This window comes from Rissa tridactyla, chromosome 1 (genome assembly GCF_028500815.1).
Source record: "Rissa tridactyla isolate bRisTri1 chromosome 1, bRisTri1.patW.cur.20221130, whole genome shotgun sequence".
NCBI lineage: Eukaryota > Metazoa > Chordata > Aves > Charadriiformes > Laridae > Rissa > Rissa tridactyla.
The window spans coordinates 215,222,873-215,236,474 of record NC_071466.1 but is presented as its reverse complement, the minus strand read 5'-3'; the positions used below and the strand labels follow the sequence as shown (position 1 = coordinate 215,236,474).

At 42.9% G+C, this 13,602-nt stretch overlaps 1 long non-coding RNA gene across 2 annotated transcripts; it reads left to right on the top strand.

The window, feature by feature from the left end:
* Positions 1-356: 356 nt before the first annotated feature.
* LOC128902959 (uncharacterized) lies at positions 357-7,608 on the top strand. Of its 2 annotated transcripts, XR_008463921.1 has the most exons (5): positions 357-1,375; positions 1,503-3,207; positions 3,312-3,681; positions 3,912-4,109; positions 4,870-7,608. It is a non-coding gene; the product is annotated as an uncharacterized LOC128902959 (long non-coding RNA). The 2 variants fall into 2 exon arrangements; XR_008463922.1 differs by lacking the exon at positions 4,870-7,608 and having other exon boundaries at positions 1,503-1,587; positions 3,912-4,856.
* Positions 7,609-13,602: the final 5,994 nt, after the last annotated feature.

Genomic DNA, 13,602 nt, shown 5'->3' with positions numbered 1-13,602 from the left:
TTTGCCTGACGTGTGCACGTGTGAATTGATAGCAATCAGCCGCAGCTCGGTACAGTTGCAACAGAAAGGAGCTTTCTCCCGTGCCAACCCTCTGTAAATACCACAAAAAATGCCTTTTTATTTAAGCCTCTATTTTAAAGCGATACCTTCCTGCAATGCCTGGAGTAGATAGGCCATCAGGCTGTTAATGTGCCTTTATATCAGGTTTTTATTGTCTCTTTATTCCTTATGTTTCCTCTTCCTTTATGTCTCTTCACTCTTCCTTGCCACAGGCAGTAAACTAGAAACCAGACCTCTCTTTTATTCTTCTTTCTTTTATTCTTTTTTTATACTTCTTTTTTTTTTTTATATGAAGCTCCTGGATCGATGTGTCTTGGTCCGTGACCAGGACTCTGCCCCGCTGATGTAGCTTTACGATACCTCCTTTGGAAATCACTGGGAAGGTAAATTTGTTCATAGCTTTAAATTTTCCACAGTTTCTCAGGTCCCAAAGAAAATCAGACTAGAAACAGAGCTTGACCCTTCTTGGTTTTAATGCTCAAATTCTGAGATACTGACCTCACCTCCTTCAAAAGATGGAGCCAATTATGGAGAGGAGACTAATAAAATCACAAGTAAGTTGCAGCAAAACGGATGTATGTATGTTAGATTTTTCTGATAGACAGGGACATATGCAACTAGAGTTGTTCAATAGCTGAGTAAATTAAAGCAAAAGCAACTCTGCAAAACAAAATTATTTTCAAAATCCAATAGCGAGTTTTCCCCAGCTCTTGCTTGGCTGTGTTTAATATGTGGAGCATGATGTTGTGGTCCTCTAATCAGTTCTATAATTGTCGCAGCGTATGCCGGCATCAGTATTTATTATTGAAGCACAATGTCTGGTTTTATCCTGACGATGCATTTTGTCCTGTAACAGTAGCCGAATACGCGAACTGAGTAGTAGAAGGAGTAAGGATCAGTAAATACTCAAAGCCGGGCATGGTCGGGTGGATGTAATCAATTCCAGCACTGCCAGACGCTCGCTGCTGGATCCAGATGGCAGAGAACCATCCTTGTCCATGGTCACCTTCACCATGCAGTGAAGGTCCCTCTCATCTCCCGGCTCTTCCAGTCTCCACCACGACTTACGGGCCGTTGTTCATTCCGTAAAATCTTTACGTAAATCTCTCGTCCCTCTCTCTTCAAAGCCGGGAGAAACAAGCTCTGTAATTAGGTGACATGGCCTGGCCTGGCCGAAAGATGCAGAAATGGGGGAGGATGTGTGACTGCTGGGAGAGGAACCCAGGGGAGCTGCGGCGGAGGCCTCCTGTGCAGCAGTGGCAAGCGTGGACCGGCTGCGTTCCTGTAACGCTCTTCCATTCTGTACTAAAAAGAGGTGGTGCAAAACGGTACCAAACTGGTAAAAATGTACCATAGCCGTGTGACCTTGTCCTGCTTTTATAAGGTGAAGCTAAAGGGGAAACGCAAACGTGCATTTAAACAAACCGTTTTATAAATTCCAGGTGCTGATCTCATGAGAGCGCCTTGCCAAAGGAAGAACACGTTGTTTGAGAGAGAAGCTATTTATAAACATGTGCAAACTGAAAGGTAAATCATTTCTGTAAACCGATTCATGAAGTGTGCTCTCTGCATCGATGATGTATCCTGATGTGAAGTACGTAGTGTAAGTGCATCTGGCCTGTATTGTATTTGTCGCTGTGCAGCACCGCTATCTGGGAAGTGGGTATCTTGAAAAACTCAATTTCTGATTCTGTGCTTCTTCAGCACAACAAAGAAGGGTTCAAAGGTGGTTTGTTTTGCTCTGAAAATATTTCTGGCTTGGGTTTGGGTGTTTTTTGCAGTGCTGTACGTGATGGGAGGAGTAAAGAGTATTTGTCTTCAGCTAAAAGATCCGCTGCAGTCTGTTTGTCAGGCGTGGGAATTCAGTTGGGATTAAAAACAATCGCACGTGGAGCGGTCTGATTGAATTTCCTCTCCTTCTTAATTGCTGTCTTTTTTTTTTTTTTTTTAATGTGCGATGATTTTAATTTCGCTTCCTTTGCAGTAATTGTGGAGTCTTTCAAAGCAGTCAGAATTTGAGTTTGTATTATACCGGGAAAGAAAGAAAAGAATACAGGAAAACAAATATTTTCATGTGTGGTTATTGTTAATTTTAAAAGACATGCAAGAACAATTCTTTCCAGGTCACCTTTCATCCTTTAACAGACAAACCAGCACGATTGTTTACGTAGCGATTTAAGTGAATCCAGTGCTGAAGATAAGCAGAGGGGCAAAAGAGTTACGAGCGCCTGGTTTTAAGAGCTCGCTTTTAGAGCCGTAAGTGGCCGCGATACGATGCGTGGCACAGGAATATCAACAGTAGGTGTCGTTTTTGAGCGCTTCATGACAGGGGCATTTCTGTTGAGCGCCGGGATTAGCGCTGCTATTGAAACTTTTATGTAACAGCAACGTTGCCAGGGTGGTTTCTAAAAATGATGCTCGTCGCTCTTCAGATTCCAAAAGCTTTAAGTCAGAAGAAATGTATTAAGCTGAAGAAATTTTTATTTTTTTTTTCCCTAATGATCATCGGTTTTCTCCCAGATCCCGGTGAGATACTTTTACATATATAAGATGGCAGTGGGAATGGAAAAAAATGGTTTTATAATGTAAGGATGTGGACAAGCAACAGTGAGTTCTATTGTGGGTGGCTACTTTGTTAGCGTACCTTAGAAAACAGCAGGGAATTATTATGTTGTTCATTATGGTTGTCCTGTACAGTTTCTAAAGCATAACATCTGATGCTTTTATCCAGCAAATTGTGATGCCTTGAAAGAAAAAAACAGTATTTCTGCCTCTGTTGCCCCAAAGTTCATTGTTTGACGGAAGAGCAGGCAGCTGCTCTGGTGATGGGCACGAGATGGGAACATGGACAGACATTGAGTAGCCGGGCTGGAGCCAGACTATTCCTGCTCCCCTACTGTGTCCCCATCGGAATTTGCCCCATCGGAATTTGGTGATGACCGATTTCAAGGGGTTAATGGGTTATTTTGTTGGGTTTTGGCCCAGATTCTCACAAATAAAGCAAAATAATCCTCGGGCAAAAAGGAGTGAGATACTCAAATTGCTGGTGTTCGTACAGGACTGCATCGGATTCTCTGCAGTGCAGCTTGCGCCTGTTGTGCTTGAATTTGGATGCACAGAAATCTCCCTCCTCCCGTACAAATTGAAGTCAGTTTTCAGTAATGCATAATTCATATACTAAAGCCTTTTGTTCACAAAAACATCTTACTGTTTTTTCCCCTAGCTTGATAAGCCTGCTTTTGTATTTTTAGGATTTCTGTTTCCTGCTAATCCCCAAAATCAGCCTGAAAAGGTTTTAAAACGGAGCTTTGGACAACTGAGACAACTTAGGCATCAAGGATATTGCTCTCTGCAGTAGGTGATTCTCCTGCACCTGATACTTCCCGATCCTTCCTCCACAAAGAATTATTTCCCGGTGGCATGGGGCGCACACCACTGCTGTGGGGTCTGCGTGTAGGTGGTCCGGGGCTCAAGGTAATCTGTCAGGAGGTTTGTAGACCAACTTAGATGTATCTTCCAAGGAGCGTCTACACACATCCTTCAGCATGAAACAGAGACAGCACTTTCTTTCGATGAATTTTGAAGCTCTAATCGAAAATTCATCCTTCCATAGGGAATGTGGTACGTGTATTCTAATGATGGAGTTAGTGATAAACCTTGATTGCCTGTTTTGACTGTAAATACACTCAAGTTCAGATTTTGAGGAGCAGTAACTTGGCTAAAAGCCCCTGTTAGAGGCTGGAGGAAGAGAAGAACGATTATGAAGTTGCATTTTAATTTATCTCTTTGAAGAATGCCACAAAGAGAGGACTAATTCAAACAGCTTTTGATATTTTTTTTTTTTCTTCCAGATTCTGAGGACAAACCTGTCAGTAACGAATTGTTCCAAAAATACATGGAGAAAATTGTACGTGGTGGAGGCTGGTTTTTCTGAGGTATATAGCGCATTGGTGTCCCTCCTTGGTATCAGCCAATGGTGTAAATACCTCACGTACCTTTCCTGTTAGAGGCTTTGAGAAGCTTCTGAAATTAAAACACGTACGTAACAGGTATGGATGTTTCACTAGTGGAAAATAATGCAAATAACGGTCTTTATTTGAGGGCTCTTTGCTTGTTCCAGAAAAATGTTCCCCAAATCGCTTCCTTGGTAGCTCTTTTCAGTACAGTGAACCAAAGCACAGGAAGGAAAGTGGAATCTGTGCAGTACTGTCATCAGTGTAGGGAATTTTGACAGTAATGGTTTGTCATGTCATTAATTTTCTTCTCCAAATGACCCCAATGCTTTTTCTTCTTACCTGTTTATGTCAAGTCCAGTGCAAACCTTCTGATCATATTAAACTCCAGCTGTGGAGGCTTTGTTTCTTGCACATTGTCAATTCCAAGATAACAGAATTGTTCAGCGAGAAAAATTTAACTGGAAAAATTCATGCAGCAGGCCAGCGGGGAAAGCTGGACCTTTTACAAAAACCTAGTAAAACTTGAGTAAGAATCTCAAAGTTTGGTGTATCGATTTTCTTGGGAAGGTTCAAGATCTCTGTTTCGTTGCAGGCTGAAACTTGTCTCAACTCCTCATGACCAGCTGAGCAAGGGAGATGAGATTTGATGCTACCTGAGGTGTAATTCCACAGTTCATGTCTTTTGCTAGTGCCAGCTTAATAAGCTTCTGCCTACCCCCGGCCATCATTTCCAGCCCAGCAGCAATGCGGTGCCATCGCTTTCCTCACCGTGTGGAAAACCAGATGACTGAAAATATCTCAGTCAAGAAAAGAAAACACTTTTTTTTTTTCTTTTTTTTTTTCTTTGAATTAGAATCATTTGAGTGAACTTGTTTATAGCCTGGCCTGCGGGCAGTTGTATGGGTGCGACTGGAGGTGACATGAGCTGAAGCATGGGAGGCAGCAGCGAGTGCTGGAGGGTGTCCCAACGTTAAATGATGTTGCTGTCAACAAAAGATCTGCTCTGGGACTATATCGTGGGTGAAGGAGTTTTCACTAGCCACAGTATTATTTATTGAACTGTTGCTTTTCATTTTATTGTATTTTATTAAGAAAGATTAACATCTTGCTTGGGCAGGTTGTTTTGTTTTTTTTCTTGAGGAGATAAACCCTGTCTGTGAGAAGTCAGTCAGCTCTGTGGACAGCCGTGAATGACAATAAAGTCTTGGCAAACACAGTAGGTATTTATTCAGCCTTGCAAATTAAAAACATTTTTCCTGCTTGTTTAGTGAAGGGAACAAAAAAAGACAAATTACATAGCGGATGAGCTCCCTTGATAGTTGGAATTCATTAAGCTGGTGGTGAAAACGCCGGGGGATTGATGGTGCAGAAAAATAAAAGATGAAGCAGCTTTTCCCCAATAGCTGTGGTTTAAGTTCAAGTTGAAAATGCCCAGGAAAAAAAAAAAAAAAAAATCCCTTAAAGACATCTGTAACTGACTTCACAGTCTCAATTTCTATCTTGGTAGGCAGTTCTTCCTCGCTGCAGTTAGCATTAATTGGTTTTTCACCTGACAGACAATTTCTTAATGGTTCCTCGATCTTCATCGTGCCATGGGGTACCTGCAGCAGCTCAGAAATGAGATACGTGGCCCAGCGCTAAGTAGGAAGTTCGCACAGTCGCTTCCCATGCTATAGCCCTTCCGTGAACAGAGGCTTTCCGCGGAGTTGTCAATCTGTCGTCTTTCCTCGGCTCTGTGTTTTATTAAAAAAAAAAAAAAAAAGGGGGAATTAAAGTTACAATAAGTTGAGCTGTTTGTCAGACGTACCGTACTCCCAGGCTATTGTCTGCAAATTACAGGCTGACTCGGGCTTTCAGCCTGTCGTAGATGGGTCGTAAAGCTGTCACAAGTAAAGCTCTACCAAAACCCATTTACACGGCTGCTGTTATGTCAGAGCACGAAAGGAAGCAAGAAGACTTTATTTTTTCACAATTTTCCCGTACAGTATCATTAGTCCAGTTGGAAGGCATTCCAGAGCGTTCCCAGAGATACTTTCTCTGGTTATCCCTGGGTTCATGGGATAAAGTGCCCACAGTTGTCACTTGCAGTGAACGCTGGGACCACAGTTCATGCGTTATTCTGAGCATTTAACGGCAGGAATTCATCGCTGGGAGAGAGGGGGTTACCTGATACGTGTCTGAATGCAGCTAAACCACCTGTAAATCACTAGAATTAATCGCCAGCAAAATAAAGGCATCGTACTCTAGTTTTGCAGTGGTTTAATCGCAGGCAAAACTTTACTCCTGTAACTAATCCCATTCATGTTAAATAAAAACAGGTGAATTATAAAGTATTTAAGATGAGGGCTTAAGCCCCTGACATGTCATTCCCATAATTTTCTCTGGAAGATTACAGAACAGCGTTAGTTTGTAACTACAGAAACAAAATGCAGTCAGAAACTCTTCCATCTAAAATGTCCATCTAAGTCTCTGAGTTCTGGGCTTGCTTTTCCTGTTTCCCAAGCTCTTGCTTTTCTGCTAAGTAGATGCATAAATGTAAAGACGTTATCTCCTCTTTCCTCTTCTTCCTTCCCAGTTAAACGAGACAATTGCTCTCAGCTTTTCTCATCATTAAATCTAGGAAGGACAGAATAGTCTGAGATCTGAAAGTGTTTTAAAACTTACAGGACCTAATTAGGAGGAGGCATCTTGGAGAAGTACAATAGCGCTCTATCCGCAGCTCATTTGTGTTTCCAGTTTAGACATGACACTTTACAGCCCTGATGCGAGAGTGTTTCTCATTATCTGTGTTCCAGAAACACGCGGAGTTATTACAAGTTTTGAAAGATGCTTTCTTCAAAAGTGCAAATGATAGTAAAGGGAAGAGTTTGCTCTCCGGATGGTCAGATGGGGAGATGCTGTGGTCGGTGCCCATTCTCGGGCTAATGGGAAAGGCCGAGCCGCGCGGCTGGACCTCAGCTTCAAATCCCGTCTATGTCACGACTGTAACTGTAAAAGATGCTGTAGCATGGTTTAGCCTTGCCGTGTCCAGGGAAGATGACGATTGTGAAGTGTTGCTGCTTTTTTTTGTTTCCCAGATGGACTGTCTCATGAAGATTTTCTTGGAGAGGAGCGTGTTAGTGATGCTGTTGACAGACACCCTCGTGGGAACTGTCCACACTAATCCGAGATTTCTCTCCTCTCTCTTCAGCCATCGAGAAGTTGGGTTTCTAGTCTGAACTAGTTGTTTTGGTTGTCGTTCTGGTAAACGAAGAGAGCGATGTATCTCTGGAGGTGATTAAACCTTAGAAACAGATGTAATAAATTAGGTTAAGGTTTTGACATGGTTTCCTGCCCCCTGAAGAGAAGGAGTTTAAGAATATTTGGCTGTCCTTAGGAGACGGCAGACGGGTTCATCTTGGGTGATGGTTGTTACGAAGTACAGTGAGCTTTCTCAGAACTTCCAGAGGCAGGTACAGTGCACACCGCGTGTCTTACACTGCAGGAGGGACCACGTGAGATGCTTCGCTCGTCTTGAATTACGCTACATCAAGGCAAAGAGTGATGCTTTTCCATGCCTTGAGGGAACAGTTTGGTCCTGCCTACACTTCAAAACTGCCTTTTTTTTTTTTTTTTTTTTTTTTTTTTTTTTTTTTTTTTCAACCGTGCTAATGCTTTGGCCTTTCTTGCTCCTGCATGGAAGGTTCCCAGCCAGCTGCGAGCCCGGGGAGACAGGCAGGAGCACAGCGCAGTCCTGCTGTTCCCAGCCAAGCTGCTTCCCGACTGCTCTGCTCCACGCAGACGCTTTCTGGACAGAAAATCTGCATAATAAATCCAACGCTGATGTGGCCTGGCATAGTTATAACTCTTCCAGTAACTAAAGCGACTGCCCAGCCTACACCATTTGGTTATTTTCCTTAAAACAATGTTGTCTTACGCCCGCACGGTGCGCGTTGTCTCGTGTGTCCCTTCTGCCCTGCCATCGAAACAAACTGTGCCCGTTGCGCCAGCACTGGTGCTTCAGGTAATTTCGTAGAATCATGGGATCATAGATTTGTTCTTTGCTGAGGGGCTGTGTTCTACCTATTGAACATTTCCCAGAACGTGTCACTGCGAGCACGGCTGAGCCTCGTAGTCTGTGCAAAGACTCCAACTTGCTTGACATGATTCTGCAGATGCGATTCGGCTATGTTTGTTCTGCCAGCTGAGATGAGAAGTTGCAGACAGGTTATAAAAAAATACATCTGTTTTGAAGGGAATAAATTGTCTAGAACACACTTCGGTAGCAGACTTCCAGGAAAAAACCCTGTGTCAGACTTCTTAGAAGTAGTGCTGGGACCAGGTGGTAAATGCCAGATCTGAATAGCCTGTAATTAATGAAATCCTTAAAGTTTAGGTTTGGGCACACGCCTTTTCTCTAACGCTGCAAATGCCACCTTAGGGAGAGCTGGCAGACAGGAGGGCTGATTTTCAGACTGTCCGCATGACCTTTTGAATGAATCTTCAACATTTAGGTATTAATACATAGCTTCTGTCACTCACCGCTATTTCTGCTGCTGCTGCTGTTAAAAGTAAGACCTATTAACATCTTGCAGGAGGCCTTTCGCACGCTGTTCTGCTGTCACTAGAGGGAGTTTGCAACAGTGATTTGTTTGGTGGTAGTTGAGCTCTGGACAGGCCTTAGCAGACACCATGTTTTAACAGAAGACGGTAACGAAAGTAGGATGGAGGTCCTTCTTTCCTGGTTAAACCCTCGTACGTGGTGTCCAAGCATGACTAAGAAAAATTCTTCAGAGCGACACTGCTGTAAGCAATTCTTTTTCTGTTGGTAGCACTATAACAGAAAACAGAAATGAACATTTGGTGACTCAAGCCAAAATCAAGGGTAAGAATAAGAAAAAAGCATCAAATATTTAATAGGAGGGGGAAAAAAAAAGATAAACCCCCAACTTGGACAGGTATTCTTCTGTGGCTCTTCCAATTTATTGTTACAGGAATATCATCCCAGTTAGAAACAAGCTCCCTCAGGAAGCTGGTTTCATATGGTGGTTTAGATTTAACTATTCATTGTCTAGCACCATTTGAAATCAGTGTTCTTGGAGGAAGAATGCCTGCCTTCTTCAGTGAAACAGATCCTCGGAAACCTCGGTGGAAAAGAAGAGAAGGTCAGGATCTTCTTTGCATGCTTCTGCTGCTGCTACAATTAGCTCCACCGCCCAACAAAGTCCCTCAGTGGGCTGGGGCTGCAGGGTCTGTGGCCCGGGTGACCCCTGGGAGAGCAATGCAATGTCTGATTTCAAAGGCAGAAATTTTGCTGTAACGCTGCCGGGCCGCAGCGTGTTCGTAGTATTTGTAGGTGGTGAACCAGAACGGCGGAAACAGAAGGGCTTGCGAGACAATAAACAATGCCAAAAAGCGTAATACGGAATTGCAGCACAATATTGACGGTGTTGATGGTAATGCACTGACGAGGAAATCTAGTCCAAACAACTAGTTTGTACGACATGATGAGGAATAAGGAAAGGAACGTCATTTACTCCACTTTCTTTTCAGCTCAAAGCCTGTTTGAGCCTTACGTAGATACGTTTTTATTAGTTCTTTACTGCCCTTGTATAAATATCATGCATCGTACAAGACATGCAGTAGAATTTAAAGCGGATAATTTTAAATTGAAGCACTAGAAGTTTTAGATGCTGTTTGCATCCCTGCTGTGTGTTTGCTTCTTCGTTGTGGCATGTTTGGCAGATCCGAATATGCATATTTATTTTGCGTGACTTAACTTTCCAGTGTTCGGGTTGCAAGTCGATAGCCTGATACGCCGGTTGTAGTTACTGGAAATGGCCGGCCCAGCCTCTGTGAGAATTGGACCACGCGGGGTAGGTCACGTTCTCCGAGGCTGCTGGAATTTGGAGAACTGGAAGCGTTTTAAGATTAGTTTTACAATATTAAAAGATGTGTGTAGCTCATGATTGATTTTGAAAGTTATCACCACCTAAATCTTTGTCGTCTTGTCAGCGTTTTAATAATATTTATAACATTTTTTTAGCAAATAATGTCACAGGTAATTAGCATTTATCACATATTTGGGGATACTCCAATGTGAAATACCATTCAGTACCACCCGGCATTTAACTCGTCATCCTTGCAGATCGCAGTAACCCCTTTAGAGGATGACTGATTTCTTTTGGTGTTCAGAGTCAATAATATTTTCTAGCACCATTTGAAATCGGTTATAGTGATTGGGGAATTGCTCCTTGTGAATCTTATACAAGAGGCTCCAAAGAGAATCTTTAATGGTATTGTCTGGGATCAAAAACCGGGAAGTGTATTATTTTAGTGAAGGGAATTGCTGAACGCAGAAATACTCCACGTTTAAGCTGTAGCGTTGTTAGGTGCTTTTGTATAGCTGGAGATTTTTTTAATATGAATATACAATGTCTATGAGATGGAGTATGTAAAATATGTAATATGAGGTCTTGATGTAGGTCGTCTGTGTAAAGGTGATGCTCAGAATGGTTTGGAAAGCCTTACAGCGCTGAGAGTGGAGATAAAGGGAGATGGTTTTCCCAATGTGAATAATCAGTATGGGCTTCAGACAGACAAAAAAAACCGCCCTGTTGGCTTAGTGACCTGGCTGTGAGGTATGAGGAAATAAAAAGCCAGCAGCAGGAGCCTTTCCAATCTCCAGTTCCTGTGCTCTGGACGTGCTGAAAGCGAGATCCTGTGAAAGATTTCATTGCCAGCCTGAGAGCTTTTTGCGTTCTCTCTTACACTGTTAACAGCCTAAGCCACAGAACTGAGTCATCTTCCCAAGGACGTTATAATATCGAAGAAGTTTTCTCTGAAAATTCAGCTCTTCAGAGAAACGGAACGAGCGAAGCAGAGCGGGACAGAGACGGAGAGTGGAAGCGTGGGTCGTGTCCTCAGTTGCAGCCGGATCTTATTATCCGTGAAGATAATTTCTGAAGATCATTCTTCAACCAGCTCGTCATACTACGTCCAGTTTTTTGGATCTAATTTTTGGAGCTAATAACACAGACCAACCTACAGCAAGCGCATCCCTGTAGCAGGGGATATTTTCCTAGATATACTGGGGAAAACAGGAATATACTGCTTTTCTCCACTTTTCTGTATGGGGAAACTAAAAAACCAGCTTCAGCCTGTAAACAACTGGAGCAGCTGTTGCATATTCAGAGGCGTTTCTAAGGTTCTTGGCAGCAAATTTATCTTTCTCTCCCCTCCCCCCCATTTCTCTGTGTTTCCATCACTGTATGCTCCCGTTACTTCTATTTCTTCGTAATTATGAAAGGATCAGACAATCACAAACCAAAAGAGACTTTATATGAAAAGTGGCTTCTTTCCAGTCTCTCACTTCCATCCCGTCGTGAAATCCACCCTCGTGATTTGGCTTTTTTAGGTTAGTGGGCGGTACTGTGTTTTAGTACAAAAGACTCTAGGTTAGCCCTTAAATTAATATAAAAATGATAAAAATACTGAAAATATAGAATGGCTAGCAGCGTATTTTTTGCAATACGATGCAGAGAGCTGATGTCTGCCCACATACGTATTTTGGCGGGGGGGGGGACAGATGTTCTTGTCGAGGTTAAAGCTATACAGAATAAAGTATTGCACTTTGGAAATGTGGTTTACAAGTAATCAGTGTGCTTTAAGTACATCCACAGCTTAAGTTGCTCCTGTACGGTCTGCAAAGTCCTCGAATGAGCAGATGGATCCCTGTGGAGTTCAGCTGCTCGGGCTGGGCTTGTCAAGGTAGGATCTAAACATCAAGACTGATTTAGAGAGAAAGGAAACTTGTTGGCACAAAATCTAATCTTAAAGTAAGAATCAATTACAAAGTAATACGAAGCGATCACACAAAAACAGATGAAGGAGATGATTGAAGTTTTAATTATTTCTGTTGAAAGGTAAGAGGTCTCTAAGCTGTCGTAGTTTTCTCTGTTTGCGCCACGTAGTGAGGAAAAAAAGGGAGGTGGCACGTGCTTGGGTCTGGTGAAGGGCTTTTCAGACGTGAGCCCTGTCGCTGGTGTGCCCGTGTGCTTACAGGGTTGTGTCCTCTGCCTTGTGGGGTCTTCCATCCAGCAGCAGGGAAAGAAAGGATGGAAGAAGGAAAGAAGGTGGGAAAGAATGAAGAAAAATACTTTGTGAAAACAGAAACATTGTACTGTAATATGTATGTGTAACGCGTTTCCTTTTTTTGGATGCTGTTTGCTCTCAGGACTTGGCCTTTTTAAAAAGTGAAGCTACTAGAAGACCGTCTTCCCTGTCACACAGCCAGATTTAGATACGAAACAGTGCTTCGGGAAATTGCACCGGTCTCTAAGTGCTAATCAGGTACCACAGTATGTAAGTTCACCTGTTTTTTTGCAAGTCGGGTCCATCCTGCTGCTTGATACCCTGCGGCAATTGTAAAATGTGATGTGCAAGGAGATTACTTGGTGGTCAGCAAAGTTTGTCTAGTTGCCAGTCTTCTGGAATGATGTTAAAATGAAATAAACACTTGGACTAAGCCAAAAATAGTGCGCGAAGTCAGCCGCTGCTCTAACTAAAAGGTCACTGATGGTGGGCTGAGAGGGGGAGAAGGATGATGTATACTGGGAAAGTTTTAATACAAAAATATTTTGGAAACGTCATGTAGTGTACCCTTTTTTGTTAATGAGGCATTAAACCAATTCATTTTACTACACCGAGCCTAAATTTCAATTGTCACATTAATTTGGCTCAAAATTCTGTGATCTTGCATCATAATCTCGAACTGTCTGGCTTCTGTGTAAGGGAGTTCTGTGAAATCCGTTGTATATTGGGAATCTGGGGAGCAAATACCCTGATCGTGTTGAATAGGAACTTGGGGTGATGGTGGAGAACTGCTTTGTCTTCGCAGCAAATAAATTGGGAGTCAGAACTAATTTGCAGCAGCTTCATCTTTATGTTAATTGATGAAACGCGCAGGCATGAAATGCTTATGAAAGAGTGGAACGGGAAGTAAGACAAAATTGAGATATTCTACAAGATGCTTCCTGATTTCTTCAAGCCAGTTTGAGACTTGGTCGCCAAAAATACCCTTGTGTGGGAGCTGTCGTGTCCTGAGCACACATTTCCAGTGCCACCATGGACAGCCGAGGTACAAGTAGAATAAATCCGAGCAGCGTGGCTTTTACTGCGGGCTGGCTGAGTCCAGCTGGGACCTTTGCTGAGTATGAAACAGCAGAGGCTTATGTTGGCAGAGCTTTGCTATGCTGTAAAACAGACTATTAAAGCTCACAGCGATTTAAAGATGCCAGGAGAGCAAATTCTTACTTGTTTGGGTAATCCTGACAAAAATAGCGTTATAATTTCCAGATATCTTCTTGGGTAAATCAGATGCGGTGAGGACAGCGAAGCAAACTTCAGCAAAGCAACCTTAGTGAAGCTGCCTTCGTGCATGAGAGGTTTTCGCTTCACAACGTGTCATTCCAGACAGCTGTACCCTTTGCAGAGAGCCGTCCTGTTTTCTGACAATGGTTCATCAAACTGGTGGCTCCTGTTCTGCAGTGGTGCCCGTCAGATGCTGCAAGTGCGTCTCTCCTTGAAAACATCCAGAGCTTTTGGG